General features: G+C 37.5%; 1 protein-coding gene across 3 annotated transcripts in view; it reads right to left on the bottom strand.

The window, feature by feature from the left end:
- Positions 1-15267, bottom strand: part of TBL1X (transducin beta like 1 X-linked) — a 191870-nt gene that overhangs the window by 79787 nt on the left and 96816 nt on the right. For 2 of the 3 annotated variants that reach the window (XM_066176796.1, XM_066176797.1), the window contains exon 3: positions 7933-8040. The gene's annotated coding sequence lies outside the window, so the exon portion shown is untranslated. Of the gene's footprint in view, positions 1-7932; positions 8041-9770; positions 9829-15267 lie in introns of those variants that run through there. The other variant, XM_066176798.1, reaches the window with a different exon arrangement.

Below are 15267 nucleotides of genomic sequence, written 5' to 3'. Positions count from 1 at the left end.
AGTATTTGTTACTTTTCTTTCTTTAAATGATCCCTGCATAATTTTAAACACGTACGTAATGGGGAGAATTTTCAGTCTTTGAGCTTGCAAAGACTATATATATTAACAGACTTCCAAAACATTATCTAATTAGGTTAAATTCAAAAGATTTGGGCTTACTCTCAAGCAGATAATTTACAAAGCCCTATCAGTTTCTAGAGAGAAATTAAATGCGTGCATACATTACAAGGAAAAACAGCTTCACCAGTTTACTACTAAACAACATTTATCAACTTAAATTGTTTAAAATAGAGTCATCCAGCTATAATTAATAGCTTGACATGAACCTGGAGTTCTTTAAAATAAGGAAATAAACAAAATATTGGAATGAAATAATTTATCTGGAAATGTTTGAGGAAATCTTTTGTGAAAACATGGCAGGAAAGACCTCATGTCATTTCAGATACCAAGTTTAGACTTAGCCATATTTTAACACAGCTGAACTTTTGACTTAAAAATAAAGAATTTGAAAAAAAAAAAAAAAAGAAAAAGGCATGAAACTAGAAGTGCAAAATGAGATTATTGCTCTAAAACCTGATGTAGTTTATTTTTATACATGAGATTAATTTAGACTTGAGGTCAAATTTTGAAGCAAACTATTGACTCTTAAATGACCAAAGATACTTAGTATTTGTGTTCATGGAATAGAATCACATAAGGAACACGAATACGGACTATTGTTTAGGGCCATATTACAATGTTTATTCAAAAAGGTGCACTGCACCCTTCTTTTGTGCCAGTAAAAGAATTATTATTTTGCATAATGATGCTCTATTTTTAATACAGAGGAAAAGATTCATCTCAATGACAACTCCTTGCTATACCTTGACTTGGAACAGTATTTCTAAACTAGCAGTCCAGAAATTGCTAATAACTACTACTGTAGGAATACTTTTTCATACAGACTGCTTTTTTCCTAATATTATCAATTGCACTTAATGGGACATATTCTAAACATACATTTAGAGATAAACCACGGAAAACATAAAGTTTCTTCCTTGATGTATTTTGCAGTTTCAAGAGGCAGAATTGGTTACCAAAGGCAAAATTGCACTATCAAGCTGTAAAATGTGACTGTAAATAAATGTCATGTTTTATATATATTTTTAATAATTGCCTATCCAGACAAAAATATTACTCAATGTGTGATATACTATGTATGTATAATATTTAAAGATTAAAGACACTTGATATATAGTGTAAATAGTTCAGCATAAAAGTTAAAACATTATTTGAAGGCCAATGACCTAAAGGGAATTGTTTGAGCTTTTTCTAGCATCTCACATGAAGCTAACCTCAGGTTTTGCTTGGCACTTTATAATTCAATGAAGAGAGAAAATGTCTAGCCAGAGTCCTGGAATCACTTCAATCAGTAAGGAAGATGCCAGTGGCCTCAAACCAGCTATTACTAAAAAGGATGAGTACACAGTACAAACTGTTCAAAGCATGGTATCATTGCCATTGTATTTACAAAGGGTTCTCTGAGTCAGACTGGCATTCTTTTTTGTGCAGTGAAGAAACAAAAATACCTTATACTTTGAAAATTAGCTTTTAAATGTAGAATGTAATCATCCTTTAAACATACAAACTAAAAAAAGGAAAGAATTTTTTTTTTTTATCAAGGAATGTAAAAATGGTTAAGATTAATCATTGTATCCAGAAACCTTGGAACTAAGTAGGGACTAGAGAGAAATTATTCTACATTTCCTTGATCAGAGATATACAATCATGCTATAGATTAAGGCAGCTATGATTGATTACTCTGTTTATTAGGACTGCAAGCTGGTTAGATAAAAGGGAAAATTAATTTGTGTATGCATCAGTTGAACTAAGCTTATTTAAACTGATTTAGGTTGACGATAAACACAATTCATGTTACAGACATTTGGGATGCCTGCTAAATCACATTGTAGCTCACAGAGCAACCAATAAAAAAAATGTTAACCATTTCAGACATAACAAAAATTACACACCCACTTCGTTCTGTTACAACAGAGATGTTCAGGAGAGCGCCTTCCCTGCTCCCCTGATATTTTCTGAGTAGGTGCCATCCATATTAACCCAATCTCCAGAACCATTTATTAGAAGATGCAGCACTATATGACCCTGAGTAGACACCTCACATGTGAAGGTCTGAACACAGCAGAGATTATTCAAAGGCTCTGGGCAAGTCAATAAAAGACTATTTTGGGACCTACTGCAGAAATGGTGGCACCGGTGTAAAACCAGGCGTAATGCAGATGTTTGCCTCTGCTCCTTACCTGGAGTTTACTGTCCCTGACAGCTGAACCAGAGCTAAAGACTGACTGATCTCTCATTGCATTCTTTAAAGTTAGAACATCCTGGTCATTTTAAGAGACTTCAGCAAGAGGTGGCTGGGAATGGACTTGGCACTAAAACAGTCGGGGAACTTGAAAGCTCTGCTTTTGCAGCTCAGGCGTGGGCTCTGCGATACCTTAAATCACCTCAGCTTTTTCTGTGGTAATCACTCACTTTCCAAATATGCCATTACAACAACTTTACTAATCACTGTATTCACATTTGTGAAAAAAACCCAATCTGGGGGCAAAGTCCTTGATTACAAAGCCAAGTGTGAACCTGTGTCCACAGTGTGTAAGTAAAAACACAGTTTCAGTGATGACCACGTTTGCAAATCCATTTTGATTAATTATACCGGAAATATCTCCAATTTACATCAAAGAACTATGTCTTAACTTTCACCACTACATTAAGTAAACTTTAGAGAAAAAATAATAATTTTATTTCTCTTCATTTACAGCATTTAGAGTGTAGACCAGACAGTAAAATTCCAGGTGAAACTGTTCACAGGCTGCTTGAAGACAAAATTTCTTCTGAAATTAACTGATGTTAATCTGTATATTGGGCACAAATTTTTAGCATGTACTGTCTATATAACAGTATGTTTGTTCATCAATTATATTCATCTTCCATTAAATCAAAGCAGTTCAGACAGGAACAAGGTCATACAAAAATGTGAATGGAAATACATTTAGATCCTGTACATCTCCAAGGCTTAATTAACAACTTCTTGAAAAAACAATTATATTATCTGTCCTGTTTCTGTGTGGGATAGCTGCATGAGACATTCAAATTATTCAGGAGCACGTTTAACTAGACTGCCTGTAGTAATTCCATTTCTACACCATGATATGGTAAAATAATTCAGTTTAAAATAAAAGCTTTGTTTGAATCAACCTTTAAAAAGCAGAAAATCCTATTTGTCCTCAGAGGAAAACTCTCCTAGCTCTGTTTGGGAAGCAGCCGATTTTCTGCACATACACAGTCCCTCATTACAGGCAGGTCACAGAAGGCACCGTGTCTCTGGAATGTGCTGCACACACACTGTGTGCACAGTACCTGCCCAAAGAAATAAATACCTGAGCTCCCCAAGAGTGCTGCAGCCTAAGCTGAATTCACTGACCCGGGCATTTTTCTGCAGTTCTGCCCGGACAAGTTAAGCAGACTTCGAGTGAATGAAAAAGCACTCTTGACCTGTGTGAAGTCTTTTCTGGGCAAACCCAAAAGAGCAGTTTTGGGCAAGGCAGAGCTCCACTTCCCCCTCCGTGTGGCACAGTGTTTGCTCATGAGGGTATGAACCTTTCCCTTCAGCTGGCATTCGAGCTGAACTAAACACATACTTATTAATGACTACAACAAAAATTGCCTTCTCCCACTTTGCATATCTCTTATGAGCACTTTCAAGTGACTGGCACAGTGAATGTGGTATCATAATGTGCTCTACAAATCAGCAGATCGTGGGATTATCACAGTTCAGTCCCACAAGGTCTGAGCTACGTCTTAAATAATCACCAGGCTGGATTGAAAATCAAAGGATAAGGCATTTTGCCACCTCATTTTGGAATGCTAGCATCCTCTTTGCTATCATTGAAAACCTTCCTTGAAACCTTAGCTAAAGACAACCTTAGTTAAAGACAAAAGATTTAAAAAAAAAACACAGCACAGTAATTTTATTCCACTAGCAGTAGTTCAAAACTGTCCTGTGTAAGAAACTGTCCTGTGTAAGAGAAAGGCTCAAAGCAGGTACTTCAGAAGTTAGCTATGACTGGAATAGTAGTTTCATCTCTCTACCACAATATAAAACACATAGGTCCATGTTCTAGCTACATATACTTTTTTCTGACTTGGTTTCTGACTAAGTACCAAAAAGTACTTAATAGTATTTCATTAATAAAATGAAAGAGTTCAGTTAACCATGATTCACACCAATTAGGAAGACAAATACCAAGTAATATACAAATAAAGCTCTACTTCAGCCATGAAACGGCTGCAAATATAAAGAATGATCATATTGTTTTAAAATATGCTTATTTAAAAATATTATTACAACAGTTAACTATTTTTCAGTGAACAGTTATGATGCCATTAGACTTTTAAGAACAACCACTCTATGAATAGTTGATGTGTACACCCACAGATGCAATACTATTTGATGGCAACACTTGAAAAACAACATTAGAAAACAAAATCAATACAGAGTTTCTTAATTAAACCTCAGAATTATAAAGGATATTATTTTAAAGCAGTTTAATTTTCTAGTCCATAAATCTGACTGACCAATAAAATTATTTGGTGGGATCAGGTGCCAACGGTAACTTTATTTAACATACAGAAAGCCTCCATACCCTATGCCTGTGCAATATCACCTAAAAAGTTCTAAATATTAGGGGAAAAATCATTAAAAATTAGTAACTGTAAAAAATTATTACAGCTGCTACAGAACAGTATGCATGGGGGTATTATGGTACTTTTCCAAATCATGCATTTGCAAGCAAACTTTTTGTTTATTATAGAGTCTCTTAATTTCTTTGTATAAAATGCAGTGTTCCCCTTGTACAAAAAGAAGATACGTATTTCCTCAAAATAAAGTATGCCAGTGCTACCATGGATAATAGAACATCCTTCTCAATCACACCAAATGAATGCTTCTGAGAAAATACTGTTCTGGAAACTTTTACAAAAATAATGATTTTTTTTTTATATTAATCTGTGCCTCTGCACTTCTACCAACAGTCACAACTTGCACTACCACATTTCATTTGTGACATTCCTAAACTGCACTTATTCCAAGTTCTTTGAACAACAGGAATCTGTTGATACGCTGATATATTTGAAGTACCTTCCATTGCATCCTATCCATTTGTTCTTAAATTCAAAGTAACTAATTCATACAAGAACCATAAAACTGGGAAAAGGGGACCTGTTTCTTCCTAGGTATGATGTGCATACACCTACTTTCCCTACTTTTTCAAACTGAACTTCCCACACCTTTTATTTTTCGGCATCTAATTTCACCTCATCTCTTTGCTTTGTCTTGCTTTTTTAGAGGGTTTTCTAGTCAAAATACTGTAATTCCCTGTGCATTCATACAACATATCCCACATAATCTGATAAAGCTGACCTCATACCATTGCCACACCTATCATACCAACAACAGTTATCAATAGTTATCATTCTAACTGTTGGGGACACCTCCACTAGGAGCCAGACAAAGGGTACAGAAGATGGTACTCTACATTATTAGCACCATTATTCCTCAAAATTACTGATAATTCAGTATGTCAAGGTCTTGAATTCATATAGATAACATGCTAGCAGATCCCAGAAGGAAACACTGTTGGCAATTTGAGATAAAGCAAACCACCAAACTGTATCAGAGAACTGGATGATCTAGTAAAGTATATATTTATGAAACATGAAAAGAACTGTAAAGGACATTCATCTGAGAGAAGTAACCTAGAAATCCATGCAGTCAGTAGTAACTCATCAAGCACTCCCAAATTTTATTGCTTGAATACATACTGAATACACAGGCCCAGAGTGTAATTATTATTTTGATATTTGAAACAGTTTAGTTAATAGCAAGCATGGAAGTTCATTAGCCCAGTAAACTAGGGAAAAAATTTGCCCCTGGGAGAAAGTACAAGGGCAAAAACGTGGAGAGCTCTTCCTACCCCACTGCCACCAGGGACCAAAGGTAATGATTAAATAGCCCAAAACAGGAAACCTGTGGCAAAAAAATCATATTCCCGTTCTGGGTGAAGGGTGTAATTAGCTTGAAATACAGATTACACTTGAAAACCCAATGAAATTAATTCTCACAGGCAAATCTGGCTAACTGAAACAGCACAAAACCTCCAACTTGGGATTCATGTTTTAAAGGAATAGAAACACGCTACACAAAAAAACCCCAAACAAGCAATACATACTTTCTTCTAAGTAGAAGAAGAGCATTTTTAGAGATAAGGAGGCTGTTAGTAACCAAAACGAATGTTAAAAGACAACTTTAAATTAGTACACTGCAATAATTTGTGCCTTAAGAGTCTTTAAAGTGTTTGTGAGAGGATCATTTCAATGATGCTAATTTTCAATACATTTTGGAGCACCAGAGAAATTCAGTAAGACTGATAGCATTTTCTGCTAATAGTTGAGGATGGTAAGCAGTATGATCTCAGTAATTATAGAGCTCTATGCCATTACTAATCTCAGGCAAAATAACTACCAAACTTATAAAGGATAAATTCACTGGGAAATTACATGAAAAAAACTGATGCCAGTCAACGCCATTTTATAGAAACTTGCTAAATAAAAGAGAGAATTTTATTTATTCATCTGATAAAGTTACAAACTCTGGTCAGCAGACTTTATTCCATAAATGAAACACACAGAATTTTGAACAGCATTTACCTTACAGCCACACAAAACTCAGAGTAAGAAATTATTATCAATATCATCAAATATGATTAAGATATAGATATGAAAAAGTATCTGTTAACAGGAAATAATAATTGAAAAAGTCTCTACATTCCTCCAATAAAAACATCCAATACTCACTCAACACTGTTTAAGAGTATCATCCACGATACAAAAATACATATTGTTGATAGCAGTAATGTCACAAAAATTGTCAGACTGGTCAGTAAAGGCAGCGGAATTGTTATCCAGAATAATATGGGTTTCTTTGTACGATGGGGACAGTGTATAACAGCCAAGTGGACTTATGTAGCAAGCAAGAAACAATGCAGGTAGTACTCAGAAAACAGTGCACAGAAGCCACGGACTTACAAAACACATACAATCTTAATGGCATAGAAACAACTCAATACAAATGACAGCAAAGCCTGACAACAAAAGGGAGTAATAAACTTCCCAGACATGTAAGTGCATGAGACCAGAGATACTACCTTAGTCCACAGCATTAGTGGTGCTGGAATAGTGATTATAGCTATATAGTCCCTGCACTGTTTTCCCAAAACGGCAAAGATCTTGTTATTTCTCCATTATTCAAAAAAAAAAGAAGAATTCTGTACCTTCTTGAGATCTTAACCAGAACGCCCCACATGCTGCTATTAGCACAGAAACTCATTTGGAAAGAGCACAGCAGCAATTTGAAAACGCTGCAGAGAACCAATGAATGTCACATGAACACAGAAGCTGTCTCTGATCTACTGCAGGAAAGTAAGATAGCACGAGCATAAAGTCAGAGCTCGGGCAGTACTGATGGTGGTGTAGGCACCAAGACAGATCTTACTGCTGACATGTTTTGGGGTTGTTTCCTACCACAGCAATTACTTAAGACCGAAGTCACTTAAAGAACTGTACAGTATTTCTTTGTTTTGCTTCTTCAATGTGTATCTTAAAAACCAACCCTGAACAAATGCAAACTTTTTGTTAAATGCCTCTCTTCAAGAGAGCTGGACTGCCACAGCCTTAAGTGTCGACACTGGTAGGAGTCCATCATCACGTATGTGCACAGGACCTGACTGCCTGGGTGACTTCAGAAAGCAAAAACCTGACAGGACAGGGAGTGGCACACTAGAGGTGTCTCTTTTTTGGTGATTCCTTTTGGCTTACCTGGTCGTGAGACCCTTGAGCTGCTGAATGCTGCTCCTCGCAGGCTGCTGTCAAGAGTCTAGGGGTTTGAGTTACCATGGAGATCACTGCATCTGACAGCTGAGGGGGCTGCAATGAGAAACAGAGGTACCTGTCAAATCAGTGCCCATCATCTCAAAACACAAGCACTTGACTCCTTTTGCTTTCAGCATTCACCAAGGTCCAAGCTCCCAGAGCAGGAGCTTTAGCTAAACTGTAACAGGAAAAAATCCAACACCCATCACCAAATGAATTATAGAGGTGAGGGCAATCCCCAGTGAGACACAGCATCTGAGCACTCTGCAAAGCCATGCACTTTTTCAGGAGGAGCTTGGAAAGATCCTAATATACCATGAGTTTGACTCAACAATTTTCAGCCTCTCTGGTCAAGTATAACAACAGCAAACAATTCACCCAGAACTACTGCTGAGCACAGGACTGAAATGGCGGCACCCTGCCTCAGAACAGTGGCACACAAAAGTGCTCCCTCACAAAGCCTCCAGTTGGAAACTGAGTGAGCATCACTTTTGTGCAAGGAACAAGTAGGCAAAGAAGTCAGCTTCTTGAATGTTTTTGGGGCAAGGCTGAAGGCAAGCTTTTATGAAGATCAAACATGAAAGACAACCTGGAATTCATTTGCAATAATAAACCCATGTGGAGATTTTCCAAGCCTGCCAACAAGCATGATAAGTAAAGTCTTATTTCCTATTGCCTTTGCCATTCAAGAATCATGTTTATTGACTAGTTTCTTATTCTTCCGTTTCAATCCTTAAGTCTTATGCTCAATTTTTGTCTACACAATTTAATAATTAAATGTTGTAAAGTGAAATGAGATAGTAAATGGAAACTTTTAAAATTAATTATCCTCTTCCACACAAATGTCTGACAGCTTTTAAAACTATCATCCTGGTTTTGTCTGGGATAGAGTTCATTTTCTTCCTAGCAGCTCTGTATTTTGGATTCAGTATGAGAGTCATGTTAGTAACACAGTGATGTTTTAGCTGTTGGTGAGCAGCGCTCACACTGAGTCAGGGATGACCAGATGCATAAGAAGCTGGTGGGAGCATGGCTGGGACAGCTGTCATGGTCTGGCCAATCCATGCCATACAATGTCACACCAAGTATATGAACTGGGGGGAGCTGGCTGGAAGGGGCTGTTCACTGTCTGGGGCTGGGTTGAGCATCCTTCAGCAGGCAGTGAGCAATTGTATTATGCACCACTTGTCCATTTCGGGTTTTATTTCTCTCTCGGTTTCTTATTGCCCTTTAAATCATTTTTATCTTTATTAACATTATAATTAGTATTATATTTTATTTATTAATTACTTATTTCCATTATTAAATTCTTCTGATCTCAACACATGGGTTTTATGTTTTTCTGATTTTCCTCCCCATCCCACTGAAGTGAGTAGGGGGATGGAGCAAGTGGCTGTGTGGCACTTAGGACCAGCTGAAGTTAAACCACAACTATACATTAAGTATCATTTTATGATATAATCAGTTTAACAGATAACATATTCAAACACACCATCAGGAAAAGCTTTCATAAATCCAGTACTAATTCTCAGTCTGCAGTACTACAGCATGTTCTCACTTACTTCATTGTGACATAAATACACCATCTAACTAAATACACCTACTGACTTCAGAAAGAGTTACATCTATCCTAATTGGAGATGAATGACTACACAAGGGACAACACTTGCCTACTGAAGCATCACAAACTATTAGCAACGCATCAGCTGGACATCCACAGTTTTTCTGAGTTAGTCTACTAAATGCATATAAATCTTCATCGACATGGCTATGTATCTAATTACCTGTCTAATTCTCAGATGGCATTCTGAGTTGACTGTTCTCATCACTCCAACTCATCTCTTCATTTATTTATTTTTTAAATTATAGAATCATTGACCAGTTGAGGTTTGAAGAGTCTTACAGATTATCTCATTCCAACGCTCCTGCCATGGGCAGGGACACCTCCCACTAGACCAAGTTGCTCAAAGCTCCATCCAACCTGGCCTTGAACACTGCCAGGGTTGCAGCATCAACAACTTGTCTCCCATCTCATTTTTCTGTGGAGCAAAATACAATATACTCAAGAAGCATAATTGTATGTAAATATAAAATCTGAAAATCCAATGAACAGTTAGAGGATTTCCCATGTCTTATGGGAAAATTGTTAAGAATATTATTATACTAAAACTATCTCTATTCAATATCCTTACACTGGGTATGCTACAGTAACTAACACATACTGAGGCTGCTTTCATGTCAAATGCCAGGGAAGTAAATAACTGGCTCATCTGGAATGAAGGCTTCTGCAAGATTCATGGAGTTTAAAGGACACTGTAGAATACCATATACTCCATCTGTAGCACTGCAGATGAATCAGGGTTATTGAAGCAGTTCTGTTAATGCTTTCTGTCATAATAATACTCATAAACTGTTTGGGTCATGTTTTCATTTGTTCTGCTTATGAATCTTATAAACTCGATCACTGGTGGTTTCTGTCAGTGACAGGATCCCTTAAATTCATATTGCCACAATGCTACAGAGGCAGGAGGCATCAGGGCAGGCAGCACTGGTAACACAGGCTGGAAGAGCTAATCACATCCTTTGGTAAGACATGCTTTGGTTACACCTTGCAAGACAACTTTTTGGCAAATACTAGCTCTCTACTCAAAAAGTAAAAAAGACATATTAAAGGTGAAAGTATATGATTATTATAATTTTATTACCTGTGTCAGTGAAGCTTAGAAGTTACATATATTTCCCTTGTGATTGGGTGAGAGTATACATGTATCGATGATTGCAATAATCGAATGGTATCATATGGCCCTACCCACAATGTTTTACTCAAAAACAAGAGTTTCTTCAAATCTGATTTCATACAGAAGTAAATAATAATATGAGCTTTGAAATAAACAGTAGGCAAAGACAAAAATGTTCTTGTAAACTTTCATTTGTAATATCAGCATTACAACCTATAATTACTTACAGTAGGGTAAGGTCTTAACAATTTACAAAGAAATTGAAAAATAATCCAATCACCAGAGACCACAGAATACAGCTGCAAAAGTGATTAGAACAGTGTGTGGAAAGTACTTTAATATGAAATATCCTGAGAGTTCCACTGGTATAGTTTATTACCAGAAAAAAAAAAAAAAAAAGAAAAGAAAAAAAAAAGACAGATGACCTAATTACAGCACCAAAGTATTTTCACTGGGAGAATATACTAAGTACCAACTGGCCTGTTAATCTACCAAAGGGTTTGCATAAAATAAATCAGCATCTGGAAGCTGACAAGAAATTCAAATCAGAAATAAAGCACATGCTTTCCATCACCTGTGACTAACCATTAGTGTAACTATCCAAAGGAGAATGCAGAGATTCTCCATTTGTTGATGTCAAGCTTTAGTGGAACTTTCCCAGAAGATGAATTTTTGTGAAAACACAAGACATTCCTGCAGTCATACAAAAGTTACTCTATTTCATACAGATAGATAAGTCTGCAATTCAGAGAAAGGGAGATTAGATGATGTAGTCATCCTTTCCTGTTCATAAATAAAATACATTATGATCAAAACCAATAGTCTGGTTTTGTAACTAAAGCACTGGGTGGTGACAAGCACTGTGCATGCTGAGCTGCTGGTGTCAGCAAATCCTTAGTGACACACCTGTGCACATATACACACATACAGTGAGAGAGGGAGTGTGTGTCCAGGCCACGGGGAGTCACACAACTACTGCCATCCTTCCACAGACAGGTGGACTAAATTCTGCTGGAAAAACACTCTGACTTCTAATTTAAGAAGCTTACTCTGTCCTCCATGAGCCGAAAGAACTGAGTCACAGGAGAGTGGTGCTCTCTTCACAAGGGTCACTGGGGGCATCAGTCAGATGACTGAAGACAGGCAATACAAATGATGCCCTCTGAATCTGTGCATGGAGCAATAAATACAGTGCTTCACATTACTAACTCCTTGCCAGTCCCGTCCCTGTGGACACAAAGCTTTCTGGCCAGAAAAACCTTCTTACTGCAGTATTTCAGTGGGTTAGCCAAGCAGTTTCTCACCTCAGCTAAAATCCAGGAGCTGCTGTTTGCTTACAGCTCTCTCCCTGCAACAGCAGCCTCACTCTGGGCACACAGGTAACATGGGCTTCTTGCAAAGGGACAATGGAAGAAGAAAAGGAAATAAAAACAAGTTATGGCCTAAAGGCTACACTGGTGTCACAGTGAGCAAGCTTAAAAATTTCACCCCTTTAGCAAAGGATAGGGAAGTTATTGAATGTGTTAATTTAGCTAGCATTGGTGATGTTGCTAATCTATGCCTTGGGCTGCTAAGCATCAAGAAATGCAACCACGTTTAAAAACCAACCAAAAACATTTAAAAAAATTCTTTCCTTTTTCCTAATTGTTAATCTGGCACACAAGGTTTGACTTTGGATTTGCACTGTGTTTGAAAACACAAAAGTCAACCTATGCAAACACATTCATTGATCTCCTTATCTCTCAGCTCCTCCATTGGACACAACGTCCGTGAAGCAAAACCATGGAAAACCCTGGCACCACCCCCCATGTGGGCAGTTGATGAATGAAGAAGTCACCAACCCCCCCGTGACTTAACTCAAAGTTAAGTTCTGAGTGCCAGCTTAACTCAAACGAAAGCAGTGAGGCCTTTCCTGCCCTGGCCAGGGCAGGGCAGAGGACAAGCCCTGTGACAGGGACAAACTGCACAGCACCATTTGCACTGAGAAGTCAGTGAAGGGATGTTCCTGAAAAGAGGGCTGAATTTGGTGCTGCCCTTAGTGGGCCAAAGACCAAACAGTACATCTATCCTCTGCTTCATATGTAGATTTCCTTTCCCAGGCATCTGAGCGACTTCAGTAAACTGAAACTAGGGGCCAGATTTATAGGAGGCACTTGAAATTACCAGCTGGCCAGGTGGCTGGGATAAGGGCACCTAAACAGTACAGCAGTTTTACTCTTACATTAAACTTGTAATAGTCAGTCACATCATTTTGGAAGATGTTTTAGTGAATTCTACTCAATTCTTCTAAATATATTTAGCTGCTTAAGTATTTTTCCAATCTTATTTCTGTTTAAGTACTGTTCCTGCATAGTTTCTGATAAATAATTTTATTTCTTTTCACAAAACAATACAGATGAGGAGAAACCAAACCAGTGCCATTACTATCCTGTTTCAGCATATTTCTCTCAACTCTTTCATAATGAAAAAACGCATTGATTGGGTAACTAATTTATTATCGCGCTACCTTCAGGCTTTTAAAGGCACAGGAAAGTTTAAATGCTAAACAGGCCATCTTTAAAAGACACTGAATTACAAAAGCAGAGATTGCATTGTATCTCCGGGAAAGAAATGCAGGATACCTAGTGCACAGTGTTTTGCGTTCTTTCAAATTGATAAACAGCTTCAATATTTTCAAACTACCCCTGGTGGAGTACAGTATAGTATACTATGCTATATAGAAGTATACCATGACTACATAGGAGATTCTAACAAGATATCAATAATTACACCACCCTTCTGCAAAAAATAACCTAAAATGCATTTTCTAAAGCAATTCCTAAAAAGTGTACAAGCCAGTGAAGAGAACATTCCAACATTTGCCAAACTCCTGCTGATGTGCTGGGGATTTAGTTTCTTTATGGATTAACATAATGTATAAATATCATCACAGCAGAATAACCACAGCTGTGGCTCCCCTGGGCCATGACCCGCAATTAGCCTGTACAAGGATCATGGGTAACACTGCAGACACACAGAGCAGAAACCAGAACCATCACTTTCAGCACAACACAGCATGCTGGGTTTTTCTATCATGTTTCCAATGAGTACCTGTGTGCTGGAACTCTGCTCAGAAAAACCCACACAATCTCTGAATATTAATGAATTTGCCCTGAGGTCTTACAGAGTAAACAAACACCAGTTAATGTCTTGCTATGATAAAAAATTACCGCTATAGACACTTATGTATCTATTATTGCCCGACTGGAGCTTCCCCTAAAGAAAGCTATGAGAGATTTTTTATTTTAAATATACCATAGATGAATGCCCAGATTTGATGAAGTAAACAAAGCCACGAGTCAGTTAAAAATGTGAAAATCAACGTTGAAATAGATCTTCATTATAGTACCAGTGCTAAAAGCTTCCCCACGGTAATATTTAAGCCAAAGCAACAAAAATATCCTCAGAAATAACCCACATCTTCCCACAAAAACTAAAAAAACTTAAGCCTTGAAAGCCTCTCCTCAGGTGCAACTCACAGAGCCTGAGCTGCCCCTTTGAAGCAAAGTCTCTCAAGGGAAAACCAAACTGCAGGTGGAAACTCTTCTCATGTTTCATCTTAACTAACTCTGTCAAAGCCAGTGGACATCATCAAATTAAGAATTTCAGAAGCACCGTCTCTTACCTTGGCTATATTATGCTACCCCTTTCACACAGGTGCCTCCCAAGATAAATTAACTCTTAGCAGCCCAAGCAGTGACTCAATCCAACCAGTCTTAGAGCCAGACTGGAACTGACAGCATCAATTCTCAAAATCATTTACCACTGTCAGCACTTTGCCTGCACAGACACTTTGACAGCTTTAGCTTTTTTCTGCTTCAGCTGTGTATTTAAGTGTAGAAGATATTCTCTCCACCATGTGTAATAGCTTCACAGGAGATACATGATTATCTACCATTATTTAATAGACCAGAACTTTCAGTGATAATAATGGATTTATGAAAAGCTTAGCTGTCAGCAACCAAACCCGTACCAAGACTGGAAATGCTTACTACTGTAAGAGGATTTTTTGCAGTATGTGGATGGATTCATGGGTGCTATGGCCTATAACACAGCAATTCTGATACTTCTTTTATCAGAAAGATAAGTGAGTATCAAATAGCACGACATTTATTTTACCAACCCTCAGGCAAACCAAATGTCATTTTTCTAATTAACAAGTCCAGATTTCAAAAAAACCAAACCCCCAAACTTCTCTCTTGACAGTAACTCATGAGATTTCTGCTGAACTTTTTAAACGTGAAACAAAAACCACAGCATGTCTAGGATTGTTGCGATGAAACATAAAAAAAGGAGTTTAATTATTAATTTTGTGACAGTGCAGGTATGTGGGAAAGAATTATCCCTTTCAGAAGCATTGAACTGTAATACTCTCATTTGCCTATTTAGCTCTACCTCAGGCAAAAGCATGGATGAAGAAACAGGAAAGAAAAAATGCAGCCCCTCTGCATTGCCCTAGTAGTCACCATTACTGGATTTGAAAGTGAGTGCAAGCTTAAAAAGA

This window comes from Chamaea fasciata, unplaced genomic scaffold (genome assembly GCF_029207755.1).
Source record: "Chamaea fasciata isolate MVZ Bird 193981 ecotype frontalis unplaced genomic scaffold, bChaFas1.0.hap1 SCAF_2, whole genome shotgun sequence".
NCBI classification, from domain to species: Eukaryota; Metazoa; Chordata; class Aves; order Passeriformes; family Sylviidae; genus Chamaea; species Chamaea fasciata.
Note: the sequence above shows the minus strand (reverse complement) of the source record. Positions and strands in the feature narration are given on the sequence as shown.